The sequence below is a fragment of the Capsicum annuum genome, chromosome 12 (assembly GCF_002878395.1).
Source record: "Capsicum annuum cultivar UCD-10X-F1 chromosome 12, UCD10Xv1.1, whole genome shotgun sequence".
NCBI classification, from domain to species: Eukaryota; Viridiplantae; Streptophyta; class Magnoliopsida; order Solanales; family Solanaceae; genus Capsicum; species Capsicum annuum.
Genome location: NC_061122.1, coordinates 91829708 through 91857323, shown reverse-complemented (window position 1 = coordinate 91857323; position 27616 = coordinate 91829708). Strand labels below are relative to the sequence as shown.

The 27616-nt window shown below is 36.6% G+C and overlaps 1 long non-coding RNA gene and 1 pseudogene across 1 annotated transcript; both read right to left on the bottom strand.

Moving 5' to 3' along the window:
• Window positions 1-27381, bottom strand: part of LOC107849058 — an 86199-nt pseudogene extending 58818 nt beyond the window's left edge.
• Window positions 13335-15620, bottom strand: LOC107851799. Its single transcript, XR_001669169.2, has 2 exons — window positions 14928-15620; window positions 13335-13766 (listed from the first exon to the last, which is right to left on the bottom strand). It is a non-coding gene; the product is annotated as an uncharacterized LOC107851799 (long non-coding RNA).
• Window positions 27382-27616: the final 235 nt, after the last annotated feature.

The window sequence follows — 27616 nt, the reverse complement described above, 5'->3', positions numbered from 1 at the left end:
AACAAACTACAGCTGAACACATAATAAATGACAGCTGAACTGCTGCAACTTTTATCAAAAGTGCATGATTTAGGAAAGAACGGTATCTTCGGCTTGATCGGAGTTCGCAGAAAATAGGTGCAGGTACTTAAATTGCATATCCGCCTCAGCTTCCCAAGTTGTACCCTCAACAGATTGGTTTCGCCACAACACCTTGACCAAGGGAACTTCTTTGTTCCTTAGTCTTCGGACACTGAAATTAAGAATCTCAACAGGAATCTCATCAAGACAAAGATTTTCTTGAATGTCAGCACTCACAGAGGAATCCACTACTAAAGCATCGCTAATATGCTTTCTAAGCATGGAGACATGGAATATTAGATGAACAAAGGAAAACTCGGAAGGAAACTCGACCTCATAAGCTACCTTACCAACACGGCTAAGAATTTTGTAAGGACCAACATAACGGAGACTAAGCTTCCCCTTCTTTCTGAATCTCTTCACCCCCCTCATGGGTGAAATTTTCAGATACACTAGGTCACCAACTTCAAACTTAAGGTCTCTCCTTCTAACATCCGCATATGACTTCTGACGACTCTACGCAGTTTTCAACCTTTCCCTAATCAACTTAACTTTTTTCATAGCCTCAAATACCGAATCAGGACCACTCACAGCCGCCTCACCCACCTCGAACCAACCTATGGGTGATCTATACTTCCTCCCATATAAGGCTTCAAATGGAGCCATGCTAATACTAGAGTGGAAACTGTTATTGTAAGCAAACTCTATCAATGGTAAGTGATCATCCCAACTTCCCTTAAAAGTCAAGTGCACAAGCTCTCAACATATCCTCTAAGGTATGGATGGTCCGCTCAGCCTGACCATCTATTTGCGGATGAAAAGCAGAACTCAAAAGCACTTGGGTACCAAGACCCTTCTAAAAAGCTTTCCAAAATTGCAAAGTGAACTGAGTACCCCTATCCGAAATGATAGACAAGGGAACTCCATACAGTCTGACTAGCTCTCGGATATACAATCTAGCATAATCCTCAACAGTACATGAAGTATGAACAGGCAAGAAATAAGCAGACTTAGTCAACCTATCAACCATAACCTAAATAGAATCATGATGGCGTCGGGAAGGAGGTAAACCAATTACGAAGTTAATATTTATCTCTTCCCAATTCTAGGTGGGAATAGTAAACTCTTGCATCATACCACCAAGTCTTTGGTGTTCAACCTTAACCTGTTGGCATGTTGCATACTTAGCTACAAACGCTACTATATCTTTCTTCATGCCACTCAACCAATAGATTTCCCGCAAGTCTCGGTACATCTTGGTGGCACCAGGATGAATAAAACATCGCGCCCCATGCGCTTCAGCCATAATCCTCTATCTCAGATCATCAACATTTGGGACACGCAATCTACCCTATAATCTCAACACACCATCTCCCCCTTGGGAGAAAACCTCTACTTTTTGGTCCTTGACTGACTCCTTCAGTCTGACCAAACTAGCATCTAAGTATTGTTTTTCCTTCACTTTCGAAACCAAGTAGGATTCAGAACTACTCTGAACCCCTATACTACCTTCAGTAGAGTCAAACAACCTAACCCTCAATCCAGCCAAATAATGTACATCACGAGCCAACTCTTTCTTACCTTCTACCACATGCAAAACACTACCCATGGACACTCTACTTAGGGCATCCACAACAGCATTGGCCTTGCCCGGATGGTACAGCACACTCATATCATAGTTCTTTAACGATTCTAACCATCGTCTCTACCTAAGATTCAATTTTCTCTAGGTAAACATATACTGCAGACTCTTAAGATCAGTGAAAACATCAACATGGACACCATACAAAGTGTCTCCAGATTTTCAAAGCAAACACAACAGCAGCCAACTGAAGGTCATGGGTGGGGTAATTTTTCTCATGAGGTTTCAACTGTCTAGAAGTATAAGCTATCACCTTATCCTTCTGTATTAATATGCAACCCAATCCAACTCTCAAAGTAACACAGTACATTACAAAACCATCAACACCATCAGGCAAAGTCAAAACAGGGGCTGAAGTGAGTCGAGTCTTCAACTCCTGAAAACTCTTCTCACAAGATTCAGACCACAAGAACTTCACTTTCTTTTGGGTCAACCGAGTCATAGAAGATGTTATAGAGGAGAAACCCTCAACAAAATGGCGGTAATAGCCAGCTAAACCTAAGAAACTTCGGATATCAGTTGGAGAAATAGGTCTAGGCCAATTTCTAACAGCTTCGGTCTTTTGGGGATCAACTCTAATATCCTCGGAAGAAATGATATAACCCAGAAAAGCAACTGACCTTAGCCAAAACTCACACTTACTGAACTTGGCAAACAACTTGTGATCTCTAAGGGTTTGCAAGACAGTTCGAAGATGATCAAAATATTCATCCTCACTATGAGAGTACACCAGTATATTATCGATAAACACTATGACAAATATATCCAGATATGGTCTGAACACTCGATTCATGAGATCCATGAAAGCTGCTAGGGCATTAGTTAACCCGAAAGACATAACAAGAAACTCAAAATGGCTATAACGAGTTCGAAAAGCAGTTTTTGGGATGTCACACTCCCTAACTTTGAGTTGTTGATAGCTGAAATGAAGGTCTATCTTTGAGAAATAACTTGCACCTTGTAATTGATCAAACAAATCATCTATTCTCGGAAGGGGGTACTTATGTTTTATGGTGACTTTATTCAATTAGCGGTAATCAATGCACATACACAAAGAGCCATCTTTCTTTCTCACAAACAACACAGGAGCACCCCAAGGAGAAACACTGGGCCTTATGAAACCCTTATCTAGTAGATCTTTGAGTTGCTCTTTCAACTCCTTAAGTTTTGCAATGGAGGAATAGAAATAGGCTAAGTATCAGGAAGAAGATCAATCCCAAACTCTATCTCTCTATCAGGAGGTATCCCTGGGAGATCATCCAAAAAGACATCAGAAAACTCATTGACGACGTTAACAGACTTGAGTGTTGGAGTCTCAGACTTAATGTCTTTGACTCTAACCAAATGGTAAATACACCCCTTGGAAATAAGCTTTCTAGCTTTGAGGTAAGAGATAAAATGACTCTTGGGTGACACAGAATTCCCAAACCACTCAAACACGAATGCACCTGGAAACTAAAACTTGACCACTCGGGTCCGACAATCAATAGAGGCATAAGAAGAATACAGCCAGTCCATACCCAGAATCACATCAAAATCTACCATGTCTAACTCAATCAGATCAGCCAACAAGACTCTATGAAGAACGATAATAGGATACTTTTTATACACTTTCTGGGCAATAATCGAATCACCGAATAGGGTAAAAACTAGGATAGGCTCAGGAATAATCTCAGGACTCATTTTAAAATTCACAGCAATCAAAGGTGTAACATATGAGAAACTAGATCTAGGATCCAACAAAGCATACACATCAAACTGAAATATACGAAGCATACCAGTAACAACATCGAGAGAGTCCTTCTGTTCCTGGCGGGATGGTAAAGCATAGAATCTATTCTGGTGCTGCCCGCCAGTATTGCTAGAAGAGGCGCCCTGAGATGGGGCTGGGCGAGTTGTTGGAACTGGAGAACTAATAGTCTAAGTCTGGGTCTGAGGGCAATAGTCACGACACTCTTGTCCATCCTGTGGACAATCTCTAACTCTGTGACCCATGACACCACACCAGAAACAACCCCTCTTCTCACCCCATACTCACCCGAATAAGCCCTACCACACTTAGGACACAGGGATGATTTGGCTTACTGCCAGCACTGTACTAGGACCTGGATGCATATGACCTGCTACCTTGCTCTTGCCTACCTCTAGGCACGAGAGCACTAGCAGATGACGATACTGGCATAGATGAATGATCTTGATACTGAGGGCGACTCCCTCCCTATAATCTAGTCTGACCCTGTCCGTGCTGCTTGGACCTAGCTCTCTTATTTCCTCTCATTTTATCTCTCTCCTTAATCTTGTCTACCTTAATCTATTAGGCATGAGTCATCAGCCTAGAAATATTCATCTTATACTTGCCCGATTATCATCCACTAAGTCAGGAGCATACTTGGCCAACTGATTGAACTTTAGACCGTACTCCCTAATAGTCATAGAGCCCTATCGCAGGTTTATAAACTCTTCCACCTTTGCCTCCCTCATCTCCAAAGGGAAAAACTTATACAGGAATGCATCCTGGAACTCTTGCCAAGTCATAAGGATAGCTCTCTCACCTCTACCTTTCCTCCAAGAAACAACCCAGTCATAATCAAAGTCTTTCAACCTATACGCAGCCAACTCCACACTATATTTCTCAGATACATGCATCACCTAAGTAATCTTCCGCACCTTCTCTAAAAACAACCGTGGATCCTCATAAGACTTGGACCCATAGAATTCCGGCGAATTCATCCGCATGAAGTCATGAATCCTGGCAGTAGCTGAATCACCTCTATGCTGTTGTGGAGCCGGGACCGGGTTGGCCTAAACATTTGCAGTAACAGCTTGGACCAACGCTTGAAAGGCTGCCCAAAATTCAGCATGAGACATATTTTCATTCAATGGGTCAGTGGGTTGAGGTTGCTAACCATCATTATTTCTTCTCGCTCGACGTGGAGGTATATTTCTGAAAGAGGAGAGCACGAATCAATAGCATAGAGAGACACTTTAAGCACAATAGACTTCTAAAAGAAAGAATCACACTTTTTCCTAAAATGCCTTGTAGCCTCTTGCTCATAGATGTGGTGCTCTACACACTGATGATCAAGACTCTACTTAACATGGCTTGTCAGACTCCCTAGGACACCTTAAAACCTTAGGCTCTGATACCAATTTTGTAACGCCCCAAAAAATGGGTCCCAGAGCGTCATACGATACTTGAGGCTATGAGTAGCCCTAAGCAAACCCTTTGAGCCATTTTCATTCAGTTCAACACAAATCAATGGGATTTCCATAAATAACTCTCAAAAATCTATAGAGAAATCATCATCCAAGAACAAACGAATTTCAGAAAGATAAAAAAATACGACTTATTAGTCAACTCCCAACATCTATACTAGTCTGACAAGCCTCTAAGAAGATCAATAAAATCAATGAGCCATTAAGACATGCCCCAACTGACTCATACTCAATTATCAAATGTAAACGATTCCGTGAAACCAACATCAGACATCACATCCTCGGAACACGAGTATTCACCACAACAGAGGATGTAGAATAGCATGCCCAAAGAATCACTGTCGAACCTGAAACTGAGCACCTGAACCTACATTCTAAGAAAATGCAGCCCACATCCAAAGATGTGGGTTTGTACCATGGAAAGGAACCGAGTATATGGGGGTGTATGCAGTTGTATAAACATCATCATCATAAATATTTATAAGAAATATGCAAGATGTATGAAAGAATCACCTAGCCTGAAGAAAATCATCATAATCATAAGAGGATGAAAAAAGTACAATAACATATGTGAGTCATCATATAATTTGTCAATCACTTTCAGTTCATCAAGAATATCAATTCTCATAATGTAAATATCATTTAAATCTTTCGAAACAATAATTTTCACAATTCCACTTTCAAATCACTTCACCATTCACCATAGACACAAGAAAACACACACATACTGGGAGATCCTATAAGCGACATAAACCATGTGAGCTACATGGAGTCCAACGTACAACCCACGTTGGGGAGAGCCATTCTATCCTTGCCATCAAAGTAGAACTATCGATATCAAATCCATACAAACTAGTGATCACTATATAAATCAGCCTCAGGCTCACTCCTACGAGGGCACGTAGTTCTAGGAAAGTAAGGTCGCTTTATACCTCCCACTCGGCGCTAAAAATTTCTCCCAAACTTAGCTCAGATCATTTCAAAGACAATCCACAATAAAACGATTTTAGTAATATATAAATATATATCGAGAGCCATCATGCTTCCCATCTATCAAAATCAACCATGTTGTGAATTTCTTTCATACTCGAGTTCAAAAAAACTCCATTAAGACCAAAAGGTCAAATTATTCAAAATATCTCAAATATTCAACATCAACGTGCTTATAACACATACTTTCTCAAAAAAACACAATTTCCAATGAGGATTCACGACCCAAACATCAAAATCATGATAAATATCATTCAAGATTCATGTTTTATATCTCCACACATGTAAATTCATCTTTGAAAATCATAAACAGCAATATTTCATAATAATCATCATAAGATATGGGTTCATACTTCAAATTCATAAAAATTAAATAAAAATCATGCCTTTGTAAAGAAAATTACTTTTGGGCACAAGAACGAAAGAGAGTTCTTGTTGACAAAACCCCACATACCTTGAAAGATGAACTTTAGATCGATACTCATTTTTGAGATGTTAATCGTGCCTTTGAATGATGGTTCTTGGAGTTCTTGAACTAGGAACTTGAAATCTTGAATAAATTTGCAGAATTAATGGTGAACTTTGGAGGTTCTTGAAGTTGGATGTAAGATCTTAGGATTTTTATTTTGAGGGAATTTGACGAAATATAACATATAATGCTTCTAATAGGATTTAATATAGGGTTTGGACGGATTTTGGGTGAGGGGGAATGACCAAACGCCCCTAAAAATCAAATAATTCTCGAATTAGTCCTTTGGTGGACTATTTTGATAGTCTAAAGTAGATTAACCATAACGTTTTACTCCGATATCTAAATTGGATGAAACTAATTTTTTTAGAAAGAGGACTCTCATATCTTTCCGTTGATATATAGTATCTCATCCAGATCATTGTGTACAAGGAGTTATGATCATTTGAATTTGACCCAAAAATTTGCTTTTGATAGGCTGAAGTAGATCGACCATAACTTTTTGCTTCAATAGAAAAATTGGATGAAACCAATTTCATTGGAAAGAGGACTCGCAGAGCTTTCCGTTTATATATAGTAGATCACCCAGATCTTTATGTAAAAGGATTTATGATCATTTAAAGTTGGAGCAAAAATACGCCGGGCCTCAGTACTTTTTCCTGCACATTTTACTGTTCACTACTATTCACGGTTCGATCGAAATGTTCATAACTCATTTCTCGGGTGTCCATTTTGGATGATCCACATATCGTTTGAAAGATTATTCGATACTCTGGGCAATATTGGGTCATAATCTAAGACATTCCACACAAAAAATTTATAATTCATTCTAGAAAATACAATCCAACACGTTTATGCACAAAATTTTAATGAAAAATTTCCCAGGGTATTACAGTTACTCTATTCATCCAGGGGCCACTAAGATATACCATGATTTGTAGGAGATCTATTAGTGGAGTGGGATGAAGAGAGACATTGCAGAGTTTGTAGCCAAGTGCTCAACATGTAAGCAGGTTAAGATCGAGTATCAGAATCCTAGTGGGAAGAGGTGAGCATGGATTTTGTGATGGGTTTGACTCGTACTCATCGTCAACACAATTTAGTTTAGGTTATTATAGATAGGATGACCAAATTATCTCATTTCCTACCAGTCCATACCTCTTATTTAGCTGAGGATTATGCCAAGCTCTATGTCAAAGAGTTAGTTAGATTACACGGAGTTCCATTGTCCATTATCTCAGATAGATGTACACAGTTCACCTCTCATTTCTAGAAGGAATTTCAAAAGGGTCGTGGTACCCAAGTTCACCTTAGTACATCCTTTCTTCCTCAGACAGATGGTCAAGCAGAAAGTACCATTCAGACTTTAGAGAATATGCTGCGAGCGTGTGCGATAGACTTTAAAGGTAGTTGGGATGACTACTGACATTTGATTGAGTTTAAATATAACAATATCTATCATTCCAGCATTCAGATGGCTCCATTTGAGGCACTCTATAGGAGAAGATATAGGTCACCCATTGGTTGGTTTAAAGTGGGAGAGGTCGCAATAGTAGGGCCTGATTTGGTGTTTGACAACTTAAATAAGGTTCATTTGATTAGGCAAAGGCTTAAGAAAACTCAGAGCCGACAGAAATCATACGCAGATATGCGGAGAAAGGATCTTATGTTTGAGATTAGTGACTATGTGTATTTGAAAATCTCTCCTATAAAAGAAGTGAATAGGTTTGGAAAGAAGGCGAAACTAATTCTCCGATAAATTGATCCTTAAAAAATTGTAGCCATTTCGGAAAGGTAGCTCACGAGCTTGAGTTGCCTTCGGATCTACCTTCAGTCCATCCAGTGTTCCATGTCTCCTTTCTAAAGAAATGCATAGGTGAACCAGTAGCTATAGTCTCAGTTGGGAGTATAGACGTTCAGAACAGCCTCTCTTATGGGGAGATTCCAGTCGAAATCCTTGATTATCAGATTCAAAGACTGAGGAACAAAGAGGTGCCTCTAGTCAAAGTTCTTTAGCAGAATCAGTTCGTTGATAGAGATACTTGGGAAGTAGAGGCAGATATGCGGACCAAGTAACCTCACCTCTTCTCTGCAAACTCAGATTCAACATAAGGTAACAGTTTTCCCTTGAACTTGCTTAGTTCCATGCTCAGATTTTCCTTTATAGACTTAGTATCAGTTACCATTGCATATTTAGTTGTGAGTTCATGCATCAGATATGCATGTTCATCATATGAAACTCAACTTATTAGCAATTCCAGTCATGCATTCATGAATCATGTTCAGCTATGTACTCATGCATCAGATATACATGTTCAGTATCAAATTTCAGCATATCAGCAGTGTCAGTTATGAAAACATGTTGCAGTTGTGCATATCCATTATCTAAAGTTAGTCTATCAGTATTCCTAGCTTAGTCAGTCTCATTTGGGGATGAATGTTCCTAAGGGGGAGATATTATAAGACCCCACAAAATCCTAAGCTTGATTCAGTCCTATAAAAGCTAGTAAGGGGTCCAAGACTTAGAAATATTTAGCTAAGTATTCATATCTAGAGTTATTTTAGCCTTCGTAAGTTGGTGATCCTTTTTCACGATCCTCATGACCTTAAAGTAATGATTTTTAGGTTGAATCCTGATTAGAAATGTCAGTGGAAATTCTCGAACAAGTTTCGAATTTTTTGGACTTTGTTTGAAACACATTTTAAAGTCTAAACTAATGGATCAACGCGATATAGACACACCCTATTGCCTATCGCATCGATGAATATTTTCCTCCATATTACAGTGTAAATTCTAGTGAATTGATGCGGACTCAACTCGCTGCATTGACCATCGTATCGATGACAATGATGTGGTACGTCGGTCTGTGCATCGCTAGTCAAGTTTTCAGTAGTTAAAACCCACATCCAGAGGGGTAAATGAGTCTTTTCCCATCTTATATCAGCCCCCAAAACATGTAATTAAGTCATCCAAAAGGCCAAATTTACTCATTCTCTCTAGAATTTTTCAAGAACAAACCCTAGTTCATCACATTCAAGGATCCAATTTGCAAGGAAGTCAATCAATCTTTCAGAATTCAAGCTTCAAGATATGTCAAGTGTTCATCCAAGGATCCCTTCCACCCTTGGAATCCAAGAAACTCTTTTAAACATTAAGTAAATTGATTTCATGATTTTCATGATTTGGATTCAAGTGTATTCATGATTATAATGTTGATTGGGTTTCTATTCCGTGATTAAGTGTAAGATTTATGTAAAAACAATTATTATGTATGTAGCATCATGTGAATTCATGTTAAAGCCTTGAAATTGTGATGCTCATGTGTTGATTAGTAATATGTGCATATACAATGCCTTCCAAGTATTTGATGAGTTGTTCATGTGAATTAAATAGTGAGATTATATCATATTAGCATGTATACTAGTTCATGCCATTCAAGTGTTTGATAAAATGCCTCTATAGATGCATTATGAACAAGTGTACATTTCTATGCTATGCAAGGTCATGTGCTGCTTTTCTTTTCATGCTATCGAGTCCTGGGGGTATTTAATACCTGAAAATTTAGCTGATTACCTAAAGCTAGTGTCGATTATAGAATAATCTCAGTCATGCCACGATCAGTAGTACTCTCAGTCAGTTACAAAACTCAGGAAAAACTCAATAGACTCAGTATCAGTCCTGTCCAATTCAATATTCAGTTCAGACCATAATAAATTCAGTCAGTTAACAAAATTCAGTAGTATTCCATCAGTCAATGGAACTTAGTGAAATCAATTTAGTTCAGTTAGACAGTATGATCAGTAACAGTTCAGTCCAACCTAGTACAGTTCAAAACTCAGTCCAATGGCTATGTAGTTGGGAGTAGGATTTAGCATCGAATAAAACCAAGGATGGGGACTCACCTGCCAGTAGATGGTGTGATCCTTAGAAGCAGTCCTTATGTTCTAGAACTATGTAGCCAATGTAGGTTGAGACATCAACCTGCCAGTTGGGGGTGGGATGATAATTTGGCAATGGATCTGGATAATTTTGTTGATTGGTAGAGATATTTGGTTGTGGAATTCAGGAATTGGGTTGGGTATAAAACATAGGTTAAGGATTTTGTGGAGTTAAGGGGTATATAGACGGTGATGATGCTTTCCCGGAATTGGACCCGAAAAATTTCTTTGACTTTTAGTTTGGACTAGAGGATATGAATGAGACATTTTCTTTTTTTTTAAGGGTCCTGAATATCCAAGTTGGGAAGAGGCTTTTTTGATCTTCCCTGTCCTAAGTCCTTCCTCAACTATTTCTACGATCTTAACCAAACCAGTGAAGGTAGCACGAACTACTGATATCATCTTATCATAAAACCCCCTCTCTCGAGCTCAGGTAAATACAATAACTATTTCTTCTTCTGTCATGGGAGGTCGTACCTTCGCTGCCTTTTCTCTCTAGCGATAGGCATATTAACAAAGAATACATTAAGCTTTTTCTTGAAGCGGTCCAAAGAATATTGGTCAAGATCTATCTCGACCTTATAGGAAAATGTATCAGCAAAATCCCTAGCCAAAGCACTTCATTCAGGCCACTTTTTTAGTTCCTGCGAAGCACACCATTTTAATGCCTCTTTACTTAGGCTTCGACTCAAGAGCCTCATCAGTATTACTTCATTTCTACCAGCACCTACCATTTGGTTACAATAACCTCTCAAATGGGCTGTAAGATTTCCAGTACCATTGAATGTTTCAAACTTAGAAATTTTAAATCTTTTAGGAAAATTTGAATCGAGGTTGATGCAAAGGTTATCTTAACGAAACATCGTTGCATTGGACAAACTATAGATTTTCTTCATCTTGGCAGTCTCTTTCTTTATCAGAAGTATCTCCCTAGAATGTTTGTCTTTCAAATCCTTACACTTTTTTCCATTTCCTTATATTGGTCAATTTCTAGGTTTTAGGGGAATGTCAGGTATTACAGTGGCATAATAGGTAGAGGGAGACATATTTTTAATTAACAAAAGGTTGTGGGCAGTATAAGTGGAGTTTTGATAGGTAGGAATGGAATTTTGAGGAACATTGACATTAGGATTAAAAGTAGGATGAGTGTTTTGGGAAATGCAAGAATTTGGGGAGGTATTTTGGTAATTTGGAGTGTAGTTTTAAGGATGGTAAGTATTTGGATTATTGTCGCAGCTTGTATGATAGATTGATGGGATTAGTAAGAGATATAGGCATAAAAGCAGAAGGTACATCATTTGGTTGGTTCTCATTGTTAGGAGAGCTAAAGGGAGGGAATCGAAGTGGACACGCACAGTTATCCAAGGCTGGCGTATTAGAAAAAATGGCCAGATTAGCCATATCTTTTGCCTGTTGTACTTCTTCTTAAATATCCTCCATTCTCCTAGTAAATTTGATAATCATCTCACCTTTTGTTGTTATCACACTGTCCTTAACAGTAATTTTGGTGAGAGCATTTCCCTCGCTACTACCATCCATTCTTTCCTTTTCAGTAACAAAGCGACGGTTAATGGAGGAATCTATTTTCCTTAGATCTAATGATGTATGGGTGTTCCACCAGCTTTCAGCACTGACCAATTTCTACTTACTTGATTACCTGATAAGGTAAACAACTCCAAAAGAAAATATGTTAGATCCCGTTAGTGGTAAGTAATGCAAGATATTCTACATAATATAAACACGTAAAGTTGTTTTCCTCCTAGGTAAATTGATCCACAGTTGAGTGTTGACTAGAAAGAATATTATGGGAAGAACTTTTTTGAATAAGTGGGTCTTTAACAAGAAATTTTACAAGTGTAAATCTTTAGGTGTCTCGATCTGCTGACTTGGATTCATGCGACTTTTCTCAACAAAATGAGAGATAAAGTTTTAAAGGACAAAGTCCAGACTGAAAGGTTGTTTATGTATCTCACAAAGGAGAAATCAGGCCATATGTAGTTCAAATAGGCAAGGATCAAACATGAAAGGACAAGAACGACTAGGTCCTAGATAGGCGTGGTCATTCCCATTTCATTATACTTCTTCCATATCTTGATCTTCTATGGTTAGAATGATGGCAATTTCAATTCGAACCTCCCCTTGCATCTGAAGGTGAGGCTTGTTTCATGTTTCATTTCTTATAGCTTTCAGTCGGGTCTTTAATTTTAAGCTCAAAATTCTTCTTTTCTTGCGTAATCAATTGTTTGACTTTAGCAATTTCCTCGTTTGTCTGATTGATCTTCCTGACCACTCTCTTAATTTCAGCCATTAGCACTTCCTCCACTTGGATGAACTCCACTTTTTTTCTTTTATTTGAACGGTTCTTGAGTTCATGATCAATTTTCTAAAAGAACATAAATGTGTTCAAAAAGGAAGTTAATGAATAATGACTGAGGACTTTTTTGGGAGACTTGGAGACCTGGAATGTTTTGGGAGACTTTTAGATAGTAAGTTTATATTTCTTCCTAAATGTCCTACAAAAAATAGAGTGGATCTATTTATCTTTAATCAAAGCAACACATAGCATATAAAATAATTATACCACATAATAGCAAATGTAAATATTCGCGTCCTAAATTGGGTGACCCTAATATAGGAAGGATGAGCCTTAATGACAGTTATTCGAGATAGATTGATCCGAACAATTAACAAGGATTCATCTAACATATCACGTTTCAAAAAATATGTTTGTTGATCGTTGGGTCGTAGAACCCGTCGACGTATAGGTGGATATCCTAAATGCGGAGTCAATACCAAGAATCAACTCAACTAAGGTATATGCATGCATGACTTGAATTGAAAGGGAGGCATGACTCTATCTTAAGTTTTTCTATGATTTGGGCAGACATGGACTTGGATTTCCTATGTCAGAAGGCATGTTGTTCTCCGACAGTAAAACTCCTGCTCACCCCACGAATGCGTCGACTCTCTAAAGTAAGGTAATTTGAAAGACTTTGGAAAAGTACAATGTACACAATCTTGAGAAATTTATCTTGATTAATTAACCTAAGTGTTCAAGTAAATACAACTAGATAAATTAAAATGGAATATAGATAAAGAAGAGTTTGGATTGGGCCCTTTTGGCCCACTAAAGGGCTAACCAGCTTTTGGGCCTAAATTTCATAGATCTTCAGTCCATTTTCTATGTATATTAGCTGTATGCCGGCAGCTCCTTTCCCTGCATTTTTTGGTATACCACTGAGTTACAGTGTATATCAGCGTGGATACCTGCGTATTTTCCCTCCATTTTTTATTCAGCTACTGTGTCCGATGTATACCAGCGGCATATAATTGTATAACAGGCTGTATACCAATGTTGGTTCTTGTATACCAGTCCACCTTTTGAATTTTGATAAGGCTTGACTCGATCAAGGTTGAGTTTAGCCCAATCGAATGCAAGAAATGGGAGTTCTAGGGACTCATAAGAGAGAGTTCATGTAATAAAAAGAAGATACGGATTAATACACGATCGAGTAAAGAGAAGGATGATTAAATAGACGGCAACAGGTTCATAGAAATAAAATGAGGACCCAATGGCTCAAAACAGTTGACAAGATATATTAAGATTTACATTTTAATGGCTAGAAACAAATAGAGTAGTGTAGTTGCATAAAGGCTAACAATTATAAATTACATATTCAAGATTTCGTGTTGGAAGAAAAACGCAACATCTTCCTTTGCTTTTCTTAACAAAAAGTCACAATCAATTCATGCTTCCATATTGTCCAAAACCAAAAAAAACAGTACAACAACGAACAAACAATCAACCTCAAGCCAAAGCACAATATGACACCCATAATAGCTTCACATGGCTAACAAACAATTTTTTTATAACACTGGTGTTAGGGCTAACTTATGTACAATTCGATGATTACTTTCCAACAACATAAATATCGGTACCTACTGCCTTAACATGACAAGGCTTAGGGTGGCAGAAAAACGGTCTTGTGCACCAATGAATTATGGCTAGGAGAAATAAAGAAATAAAGATAACAACAAATCTCATTTCCTTGACTTACTGCTAGGACACACAGCATATTTTACCTTGTTTGCCTACTGCGGGAGCTAATAATCATGGAAAGGAATTTTACCAATTTCCCTCAAATTTGTCGGGCCAGCAGCATTGCGTGATATATATCAACACAAAACATCAAATTTTAAAGCTCATCAACAGGGCACAATAGCGCATAAGTTCAACATCTAGTCGCCAAAAAAATTACTTATATTCCAAAACAGAACAAAAAAGGACCTGGCTTAGACTCTTAAAAGAGAAAAAATAGTCAAGTTTGAACAGAAGGAAATCTTTTCTTCAGGCTATAACAAGAAAGGTCACAATATTATTTGATTGGATTTTTCACAAGAAACAAACACACGTTCTCTTTCATCATAAAGATTCAAGCTTGTATTCTTTGTTGGATCATAGTCTACACGTAATGAGCAAAAGTCATCGCAAATTTTCAACATAAGCATAAAACTTTGTACAACTAACTCAGGTACACAGAATTCCACCTAAACTTGTAAAGCATATTTCAAATACATCACCAAATTAGGACAAAGTAAAAGAAGTATTACCTTTTTTGAAGCAGCGAACCTAGATGAGGAGTGGACGGCAACTAGTTTCCACTAACCTTGACTCCGCGTTCGGACGACGAAAAGGAAACAAGGAGAACATCGGGAGTAAACTAAAGAAAATAGAGAATTTAGTGAATGGGAGAGTAAGATAAAAACACAAGATATTCCCCAATTTCTCTATCCCTTAACCTTGTTTTAGAAGGGTGAACAAAACCTCTTTTTATAGGCAAAATTGGGCTGGCTGACTTCTCTTTAAAGCCTTTCAAAATTCAAATTTGAGTGACGATTTACAGTATTGAGGAAAAGAAAATCACCTTTTCAGAATAAATTTGAAATATTGAGATTTTGGATTTTACAATTTGAGTTCTTCAAGGTGAACAACTATTTGTCCACTGATTCAAAGAAAAAATACTTCAAGAACCATTGAACCTATATATTCTTTCCTTTTTAGAAAGGAATTGAGGTGATATTTATAGAGATGGGCTGAAAATCGTGAGTGACAAGGGAAGACAGACGGGGAGAGGTGAAAACCATCAGACATTCCATTATCTGGTGGTTTGAGTGTTGTTCGACATCGATTTCGTTGAAGTTGTCGTCGTCGTTGTTATTGTTGTCATCGTACGCTGTACGGATAAAGGGGAAAGGTGGAGAAATGGGCCGGGTTGGAGTTTTTGTGAGTCGGCTGTTGGATGGGTTTTGTTGTTGCAAAAGCGAAACAAAATGAAAAAATTACAGAAACTAGCATTTTAAGATTATAATTATAATAAATAGCAATATTTTTTCAAAATTACAATTTATAACAAAAGTAATAATATTTTACCCACTTCATAGTAATAGAAGAATATGTATTTTTCAGTTGTGCATATGTATTTATGAGTAATACATATATATTTGTATACGTATTTATATAGCAATATTTTACTTAAATACATATACAATTTGCTATTTTTCGTAATTATAAATTATTGCTATATAAGTTATAATTAAGGCTACAGAGTTGCTATTTCTGAAATTTTTCCGAAGTAAATGGGTCGTCTTAGGTGGTCTGTTGGGCTGGTATTTGCTGAAAAAAAAAAAGGAAAATTTCAAAAATAGCAATTATGTAGCTTTAATTATAACTTTTATAGCAACAGTTTCATAATTACGAAAAATAGCAAATTGTATTTATATTTAAGTAAAATGTTGCTATATAAATACATATGCAAATATATATGTATTACTCATAAATACATATGCACAACTTAAAAATACATATTCTTCTATTACTATGAAGTGGGTAAAATATTGCTACTTTTGCTATAAGTTGTAATTTTAAAAAAGTGTTGCTATTTATTGTAATTATAGTCTTAAGAATGCTAGTTTCTGTAATTTTTTCAAAAAATAAAGGGGCTGGTGGTGGATTGATTCAGGCTATTAATTAAATAATTTTAGAATTACGATTTACTCAATTTATTTAAATTTTAATCAAATTAAAAGATCAATTGGCCAATTGCATTGCACTTTAGCCTATTGATCTCAATCAAGACCAAATTCCCTAAATTAACTAAATTGAATTAAAATTCGATACGAATGAAGTATCGATTTAATCCCGAGTTTCTTGATTAAATAAAATCAAATAAATATTTTTCAAATAAATTATTTTGGGGACAAATTATCTTAAAAGCAAGCTTTTACCCATTTAAATCATTTTTGAGATAATCCCTAATTAAAATTAGATTTTTCATAAAATAATTATTTAAGTAACAAACTTATATGATTTCGTATGTACTAATACGAAAATATATAATCGTTGCTTACAATAAAAAAAATGAGCTAGATAAATATTCTGAAAAAATTTTATTTAGATAAAATAACCTTTTATAATTTTATTTAAAACCGAAAAAACTCATAACTAAACTTAGTTATGGAGGACAAATATTAGGTGTCAACACCCGCATACTCTACAGATGGTACTCATATCATTATATCTCTCTGTCTCGGGAGAGACCACTCTAGCCCTTCCTCTGGCCAGAGTAGCTCCTCGTGCCCAACCTCTACCTTTAGCTCGGCAATGATATTTGCCTCACCCCTTGACTAAAGCCTCCAATAATGGGTGCTGACTCAATATCCTCAATATCTTTGGATCTAGTCCTCACCATCTGTGCAACAAAGAATAAAATACAAGTTGAAGAATACTTGTTAGGAATAACCCGCATGATAAGGAATCAAATTAAAGAATTTTTTCCTAAAGATGTCTTATAGCCTCTTGAAGATAGATACAGACGTTAATGTACCAATCCACGATACACTATTAGACACCCTACTTTTCTTACTTATGAGACATATGAACCTGGCGCTTTGATGTCAATTTGTCATGACCGAAAGGTTGAGGTCATGATGGCACCTACCTAGGAACTAGCTTTATTAGGTAAGATAAATACCACTCCAGAAAGGACACTCGAAATATGAAAGAAAATCGTAAATAAGAGACTTCTAAAATGTAGTCAAGCCAACATGTATAAACATAGAAAAAATCTGAACAAAATGCGAAATCCTTATAAATGGTGTCAAAAATAAAGAAAGCATTTAATACATAGTATGAAAATTAAAATACAAGAGTCTGTCTCCGAATATAGATAAAAATAATATAACATAAAGGAAGCCCAAAATCATCCCCAAACTCTAGAGTCAAGAAGTACCTCAAAATTAGCTACCATGACATGAAATTAGCCACCACAGGCTACACTCGAACTGGGACCTATAGCAAAAAGATATGGAAGTAGGAGTTAGTATGGTCAACTTATACTCAGTAGGTATCATAGGTAGACTGAGCAAAGTAGAAAATTAAAAAAGTAAAAGATATTATTAGCATGTCACATGCATATAGAAAAGTTTCCAAATGGTAGCTCACACCATCTCCACTAAAACTTCTATGATTTAATAAGGCAAAAAAGAAAGTTACACCCATACATACACGCACGCACACACACACATATAGAGAGAGAAACTAAGTACACGACAACAAACACATAGACAAAATGCAAGAGATGAAAATGCAATAAAATGATGGTGGTGTCGCGTCGGACCAAGGTGCCAAAATGGGATTTTCCATTTCCAGTGGCGTAACACGATTGCACCACATTGCACCGTTGGAAAAAATGGGGATTGTCCTTTTCTAAGTGGCACAACACAATAGCACCGTATTGCGCAGGCATGTAAAATCGGTATTTACAGACCATGATTTAATTTTTTAGGGACCGTTTGGTCTTTTTCCATAGCCTCAAATCCGTCTAAAACATGTAATTACAGCCCAAAGGGAGCATTATGTGCCCCATTACTCACAATTTTTCTTAAATAAACAAATTCCCTCTCAAGAACAAACCCTAGCCTTCAAAGTTCAAGATAAAGTTTCAAGAATTCATGAAGAACTATCTAAATTTTATCAACTAAGGTATGTTAAATATCTATCCATGGGTCCTTTTCACCCATGGAGTTCAAGGACCCAAATTTCAATTTTAAAAGAATGATTTTTACTTGTTATCATGATTTTTAACCATGAATCTCCATGAATCTTGATTTTTCACCGTGTTTACATGTAATTGTTGTTGTTATTAAACCCCATGCGTTTGAATTATGTTACTCACTGATTTAAATCATAATTAGTGATGTTGATGCTGAAATCATGTTATTTCTACAAGCTTTAAACTATTCTCATGCTTAGCTTAAACTATGAGTATCAAGTGTTTGATGAAATACCTACAAGAATGAATTTTGAATAAGTGCTTTTATATTATGTCCTCAAAGCGTTAGTACTATTTTTCTATTATTGCTATCAAGTCCTGGGGGTTATGAATAACCAAAAACTTAGCTTTTTACTTAGTTTAGACTTTTAGAAGGGTTTCAAATACAGTAGAGCATTATCAGTTTTGTCAGTACATAATGTCAGTAAGCTCAATTTTGTCAGTGATTAGAGTCAGTTCAGTTGGGAGTAGGATAGCATCGAGCGAACCCAGGGATGGGGGCTCATCTACCAGTTGAGGGTGTGACCTTTAGTAGCAATCCCCACGTTCCATAACTAAGTATATAGCATAGGTTGAGATGTAAACCTGCCAGTTGAGGGTTGATCTCATATGGGTACTTGCCAGATGAGGGTAATCCTAAGTCCGTCGGGATAATACTTTAGTCGATCCACGCAGCCAGTGCTAGTACTCATGGCACGATGCAGACACCCTTTCAACTAGGCTCATAGGTTGGACTCCAACTTGCTCATTGGGGCATATCAGTTAGATGATAGTTCCCACAGTCTCAGTAGAGTATTCAATATACTTTAGTTCAGGATTATATTGACCATAGAATATAGATATCAGTAACTCAATTATCAGATTTCAGTATTTTAATTTAGAAAATATTTTATTCTAGGTCATGCATTCTCAGTATTTACATATTTCATGCATTCTATTCAGTACTCTATGCTATTCATTCAGACAGTTATTACTCCTGTGCATAAAACCATGCATATCATCCTACCTCAGTTAGCATACCAGTATATTCAAAGTAATGATCGCATACTTGTTTCTTGTGCTATTGTAAGCCCCGCAAAATCACTAGCTTAATTCAGTCCCTTAAGCTTGTTAAGGGGTCCCAGACTTAGAAAGTTCTAGCTAAGTATTCAGACTTAGTGTTATTTTAGCCTTTGAAAGTTGGCAATCTTATTTCACAATCTTTACACCCCTTAAATATTGATATATAGATTGATTTATGATCAAGAATGTCCATAGGTGTTTTCGGACAAGTTTCGGATTTTTTGGACTCTATTTGAAGCTCCTTTGGAATCCTAAAATAGTGGATCAACGCGATCTTGACGCACCGCATCTACTATCACATTGATGGATGTTTTCCCCATCTCCCAGCGTTAATTTCCAGTGAGTCAATGCAGACTCGACACAACGCGTTGGCTATAGCATCGATACCATTGACGCAGTGCGTCGATAGTACAGTTTTCAATCATTAAAAGACCGCGTCCTTAGGGGTATTTAGGTTTTTTCCCCTCAACCTTCGTCCCCCAAAACATGAATTTAATCATCTTAGGGAGCAAATAAACTTACTTTCTCTCAAAATCTCTCAAGAACAAGCCTTAGGGTTTTCAATTCAAGATTCAAATCTCAAGAATTCTACCAACAATCTTCTCAAAATCAAGCATCATGGTATGTGAAGTGTTCATCCAAGGGTCCCTTCCACCCTTGGAGTCCAAGAAACTATTTTTAAACTTCAAGTTTATGGATTTCATGAATTCCATGTAGGGTTTGATTATGTTCATGTTTATAATGATTAATTGAGAGTCTAATCCATGTTTTGTGATATGTTTCATGTGAGGTTAACTGATATGTATGTAATATCAAAAGGATCCATGTAAAACATTTGAAATTATCATTGGGGATTTGAATTATAATGTCTACTTATTGTTTAGTGTCATGTGCATATGTATGCTAACTAAGTCTTTGATGAATTGTCCATGTGAGTTGAATAATGAAATTATGGCATGCTAACATGTATTCCCCATTCATGTACAAGTTAGTGCATTACAAGTGTTTAAGTAAATGTCTCTACGAACAAACTATGGACTAGTATGCATTGTTATGACATTTACAACTATGCTATGCTCTACTTTTCTTGTTATCGAGTCCTAGGGGTATTTATACTCAACAATTTAGACGTTTACCTAGAGCCAGTGTCAGTTACAGAATAATCTATGTCATGTTATGATCAGTAGTACTCTCGGTTAATTATAGGACTCAAAAAAATTTAGTAGTACTCAGTAATCAGTCTCAGTTCAGTATTCAATTCAGAACGCAGTAGTATCCAGTTCAGAACTTAGTGAACTCAGTCAGTTCACATAATTCAGTCAGTGATCAATCCAGTAGTTAGATAACACAAAATCAGTCTAGTTCAGTTATACAGCACGATCAATAAACAGTTTAGTCTAGCCTAGTATAGTCTATAATTTAGTCCAGTATCTATTCAGTTGGGAGTAGCATTCATTACCGAGTGAACCCAAGGATGGGGACTCACCTGCCAGTAAAGGGTGAAATCCTTAGGAGCAATCCTTGTATTCCAGAACTATGTAGCCAGTGTAGGTGAGATATCTCCCTATGAGGCTAGGGTTGATATATCTTATTTGAGTTTTCCTATTAGCGAGGGTTGATGGAAGAGCTTCCTATCAGAGAGGGATAACTCACAGCTTGTCCTTACCCGTGGTATGATATTGACACCCTTCTAACTAGGGTTACAATTTGGACCCCAATCAGTTTAGAGAGGGTCATGTCGGTTAGATGATTACCTCACATAGTCTCAATTTTAGATTCAGTCTTAGTATAGAACTCAGTTTAGTTCTACAGATTTAGGACTGTTAGATACAGTCACTCAGCTCAGTTCAAAACTCAGTACAGTTCCACAGATTTAAGACTCTCAGATATAGTCATTCAGTTATCAGTAATTCAATATTAGTATTCTCATATATCTGTTTATTAGTATTCAGATTTAGTATCCAGTGTTACCATGATTTCAGTTACAGTCTACGTATTCATGCATGTACTCTCATTCAGTCATACTCATATTATTCGATTATTATTGTTCATGCATAAGAACCCATGCATTTCAGCCTACCTCACTAAGTATACCAGTACATTTAAAGTACTGACACATGTTTTTCTCTTACACTATGATATCTTATATCATAGGTTCAGACGCACGGGCTCCAGAGCACCCTTAGCAGTTCATATTCTCAGCATACAAAGTTAGTGGTGAGTCCTCATAGTTTAAGGACATGATTATTTATTTTAGCATTTCAATTTACTTTCAGTAGTCAAAGTTAGTTGGGAACTTGTCCCATCAACTCCACAGTTTAGACAGTTTAAAGGCTTTCCAGAATAGAGTATAGTTCAGACAATTGTTTAGTTTTTAGTATTAATGTTCAGTTTTGGTATTGTGATACCATATCTAATACTATTTACAGTATTGAACCTTATGGCAAGTTTTGCCTAATTTTGCATTTTTATAGCATTATTATTAATTTATTACAGCAGGTACCAGTCATGGGTTAGCTTGTGGTCCTTCAGGATCATGAGCACCATGTAGCATTTAGGGTACAGACTTGGGGCATTACAAATTTGGTATTAGAGCCTAAGGTTCAACAGTTTCCTAGGATATTTGAAAGCTGCATCTAGTAGAGTCTTGTGAATGGGTAAGTTGGGCACCACATTTACAGATAGGAGGCTATGAGATGTTTTAATAAAAGTTTCCCTTCCTTCAGTATTCATGTCATGCGAGTGAGCATGAGCTCCAGTTAAAATCTCAACCTAATCCACGTTTCTCTTGTATTCACAGAACATGTCTCAAAAAAGAACTAAGGAAAGAGAAGCGGGAGACCAGCCTCAACCTTAGCCCGTCTAGCCAGATTCTCTAGATGAACATGTCTCCAATGCTGAGTTTAGAGAAGCCTTTAGCACCCTAGATCATTCTATGGTAGCCCAGAATAAAAGACCAGCAACTATTTCGGCCAACCTAGTGGCCAATACTGCTGCTGCTAGGATTCGGGATTTCACCCGAATGAACCCTCCATCGTTTACCAGGTCTAAGTCAGATGAGGAACCTTAAGAATTTCTTGATTAGGTACAAAAGGTTATGGATATAATGGGGGTGACTGCTGTTGAGAGCACTGAGTTAGCCACCTATCAGCTACAAGATGTAGCCCATACATGTTTAAGCAGTAGAAGGTAGACATGGGTGCAAATACAGAGCCTATAGAATGGGAAGAGTTTTCTATAACCTTCTTAGATAGATTCTTTCCCTTAGAGCTGAAAGAAGCCAAGGTGTTAGAGTTCATCAATCTCAGGCAGGGCAGTATGAGTGTAAAAAAGTATTCCCTCAAGTTTACTCAGTTAGCGATGTATGCTCCTCATATTGTAGCAGACAACAAAATCCAGAATGAGTAAGCTTGTGTTTGTGGTATCGAGTAGAGTGGTTAAGAAGTACAGGACAACGATATTGATTAGAGATATGGACATATCTAGGCTTATGGTCCATGCTCAACAGATTAAGGAACAGAAACTTAAGAAAAAGGAGAGAGAAAATAAGAGACCCAGAACGGGTAGCTTTAGTTTTGTCCAGCCAAGGTCAGAAAGTGGTAACCATTCTCTATTTAGCCAGAAGTCTTCAGGCCCAGTTCCATCTTCAGCTAGTACACCAGTACCAAGGTTCAGGAATGACAGTCATGATGGGGCGCTAGGCTCCAAAACCCAAAGTAGTGCAAGCGGTGTTTGTACTAATCCTCTTTGCAAGAAATGTGGTAATAATCATAAGGGTATGTGTACAGCCGGCAGTGATGTGTGTTTTGGATGTAGCGAGTCAGGTCACAGAGTTTAAGACTATCCTAAGGGTGGTCTACAAAGTCAGCACAGTCGGCCTTCAGCTCAGTTCGGTCGCCCGAATCAGCAAGGTTCCACTTCCAGTGCCATTAGTGGGCAACGCCCAAATAGGATTTATGCACTTCTGTCTAGACAAGATCAGGAAATTTCTCTTGATGCGGTCACTGGTATGTTACAGATCTCCCATTTACATATTTATGTCTCATTAGATCTAGGAGTTTCGCTGTCTTTTGTAACTCCTTGTATAGTAGTTAACTTTAAGTTCAAAAAAAATATTAACAAAAACTTTCTCAGCCCCTACCCCAGTGGGTCAGTCTATCATAGCCCAGTGGGTATACAAAAACTATCTGATTATAATACTTAAGAAGTCAGGCTTCCAGACTTTAGTAGTAATATTAGTATGTACAGAAAAGTAATGGGTGGGAATGATGCCCAACCCATCTTTATCTCAGTTCAAAGCTTGTATTTCAGTCATTATTATACCTATGCATGCTTTACGTCTCAGCTCCATGAACACAACTTATATTCACACACTTTTCATAGAGTTGTGTGTATTTCTAGTTCCTAGTATGAGGAGCTCCAATTCATTCAGCAGTACAAATTATATTTCATGAAATCATGAACTCTAAAATTAGGTCATGCAGCTCATGACTTCTACACTCATGCCTTACAGTATGTTTAGTCCCAGTTACCATATTAATCGTAGTCTTAGTTACAGTCTCAGTTATAGTGTCAGTCCAAGTCCCAGTCTCAGTCGAGCAATCAGGTTAGAAACTCAGCTCAGTTTCAGGTTTGCTTGACCATAGCGTACAATTATTAGTTATTCAATTATCAGTATTTTAGTACCTCAGTTTACAGAATATTTCAAAATCATGTTATACGTTTGGTCTTGCATTCTCAAATAATATAGATTTTTTTTCATGAATTCATGCTAAGTTATCTCATGTTACCCAGTCAGTCCCTACCTCATATTTATGACACTCTACAGTTTCAGTCCCATTATTCAGACTAAGTATAGTTTAGTCTTACATGCCCAGTATTCAGCTATCAGTTATCTAGTTAATCAGATAAGTTAGTATGCTTATGCATTCGTGCGCAACAGCGCCCATGAGAATTTTAGTAATCCTAGGTGAAGTATCGTACTAAGGTAGAGAGTATAGTTGAGAATAAAGTTTTAGTATGAGTTAGTCCATAAAGCTAGTAATTCAGTATTAGCAGTCAGACAGATAAGTTTGTGTGGTATGGTTTCCACATTTCCATCTAGTCACTCTATCCGAATGTCTCGTGAATTAAATTATTCCAAGATGGGGCAATGAGGTAGTGCATGTTCATCTTAGTTCATATATCATATATCAATTTCAGATCCCAGATATTTATTCATGATTTAGTTCATAGGTGCCTTGTGCATCGCCCCAGTTTTCCTTAGTATCTCGCCAAGTCAGCATTCTTTGAGAGACATAATATCCCAAAGGGGAGATGCACTATAACCCCAAGCTTTCATGTCCTAAACCTCCCAGTTCTATTCACATAACGAATCCAGTTTAGAGTAGTAGGTACTTATAAGTTGACCCTCAAAGTTCCATTTTCAGCCATAAGCCATGTATTCAAGGGGCTCAGTTCAGTGCATGATATTCAATTTATGTACCACATTCCAGTCTCAGTAATGTTCTTATGTTCCCATTCATGCGTACTACAAAAATGATCTTGAGTTCATCAATATTTTCTAGTTTAAGTAATAGTTTTCCTTGAACTTATTCAGTTTCATATTTAGATTTGAGTTATAAATTTGGTATCAAATACCATTGCATGTTCAGTCATATGTTCATGAGTTAGTTCAGTCATGTATCCATGCATAAGATATACATGTTCAGTAAGAGAAACTCATCTTATCAGAAATCCCAGTCATGTACTCATGAATTAGCTCATTATGTACTCATGCATCAGATATGCTTGTTCAGTATGGTAATTCAGTATATCGGTAGTATCAGTCCTATAGTAATGTCCCAGATATTCATGTACAATAAGTAGATTCAGCCTACTAGTACTCTCAGTTCAGTCAGTCTCATTCGAGGATGAATGTTCCCAAGGGGCAGATATTGTAAGACCCCGCAAAATTCTATAGCTTAATTCTCTCTTGTAAGCTTGTTAAGGGGTCTCAGACTTAGAAAATTCTAGCTAAGTATTCAGACTTAGTGTTATTTTAGCCTTTAAAAGTTGGCAATCTTATTTCTTGACCTTTATATCTCTTAAATATTGATATCTAGGTTGATTCATGATCAGAAATATCCATAGGTGTTTTCGGACAAGTTTCGGAATTTTTGGACTTCTTTTGAAGCTCGTTTGGAATCCTAAAACAGTGGATCAACGCGATCTTGACGCGCCATATCAACTATTGCGTTGATGGATGTTTTCCCTAGCTCTTAGAATCAATTTCCAGTGAGTCAATGTGGACTCGACGCGACGCATTGGCTATCACGTTGATGCCAATGATGCGGCTCATCGGTCTGCGCATCAATGGTACAGTTTTCAGTCATTAAAGGACCACATCCTTGGAGGTATTTAGGTCTTTTTCCCTCAACCTTCAGCCCCCAAAATATGAAATTAATCATCTTAGAGAGCAAATAAACTTTCTCTCAAAATATCTCAATAACAAGCCTTAAGGTTTTCAATTCAAGATTCAAATCTCAAGAATTCTACTAGCAATCTTCTCAAAATCAAGCATCAAATAATGTGTATTATATTACACTTTTGGTTATGATTATAAAAGATTTTTTAATAGATGTATCAAAACTTAAGCAGTTATAAGTTGACACATCTTTAAAAAGTCTCGACCTCACTCCATATAACATGTGGTGAAAAGTACCTCATATAGTTACTCCTCCATGACAATAAAGAAAGAGGAGACTTATGAAGAGCGTGGTGAAAATTGAATTTTTTTAGCTTAGTAATAATGTACAGATGTTATCACATGTCAGAGTAAATTGAAAAAAAGATTGCCATGGTAATCAAAATCCATGAACTACTTATTAATTATAAAGTGCAATTTGGTCAAATAACACTGTTGACTGCTATTATTAAATTTTTTAAAAAGATGCCTCAAAATATATGGATTTATATATTGACATTGTCTTTAAAATATTTCAAACTCCATCCATATAACATGTGAGAGAAAGTAGCTCCGTGTAGCTTTACTGCTCGATGAGAACAGGGAAAGAGGAGCATCAGGAAGATTGATAGATGAAGATTCAATATTTCTAGTGAAGCAATAGTGTAAAAATGCTACTTCATATCATAGTAAATAGGAAAAAGTATGGACTAGTAGTAAAAGATCAAAATTCTTGAACTAGTTATTACTTGTAAACTGCAATTTGGTCAAATAACACCTTTGATTACTATTATGAAATACTTTTAATAGATCGTCAAAACATAAAGGAGTTATACGTCGACACGTCTTTTAAAAATATCTCAACCTCTCTCCATATGACACATGAAAGAAAGTAGCTTGTGTAGTTGCTCCTCTATGAGAAAGGAGAAAGTGGAGACTCAAGAAGATTGAGGTAAAAATTGAATATGTCTAGCCTAGTTATAACGCACAAAATATTATCATTTACATACAAATGTTATCGTATACCAGAACAAATAGAACACTGATGTGGAAATATATATATGCACACACACACAAACACACATATACACACACTTAGCACAAAATAATATAACACGAGAGATTTTACTAATTCAGAAAATTTATCATTCAAAATTTCATGCCTAAAGAAGTATACTTGTTCAAAGTGATGAAAGAAAGTGTAATAATGTTTCCAGAATGCATATGAAGCACTTGTTCTAGGTGGTGAAAACTTGAATACTGAACTAACTTTTTTTCATTTCTTCTCTGTTACAACCTATACAACAAAACAATATTTGTATATCTTATTAAGATATTTTTTAAATGATATAATATATTATTATAAGAAGAAATATAAAAGAAGAGACATTTATACCTTGTTAAAGCCACCCTTTTTAGCCACCTCAACATATAAATAATCAAACATTAATTAATTATATAAAACTTTATTAAGTGAGAACATATTTTTAAAATATATAAAGTCAACTCATGATTGAATCCACCCCTTTAGTAGCGGAACTAGAGAAACATGTGTTCATCTAATTCACTTCGTCAAAAAATCATACTCTATTAAAAATAAATTTATGTGTAGATGTTTTTTTGTACCTTTGATCTTTTTGTTTATTTATTTTCTAAGTATTTTTTAAATTTTCTTAGTGATA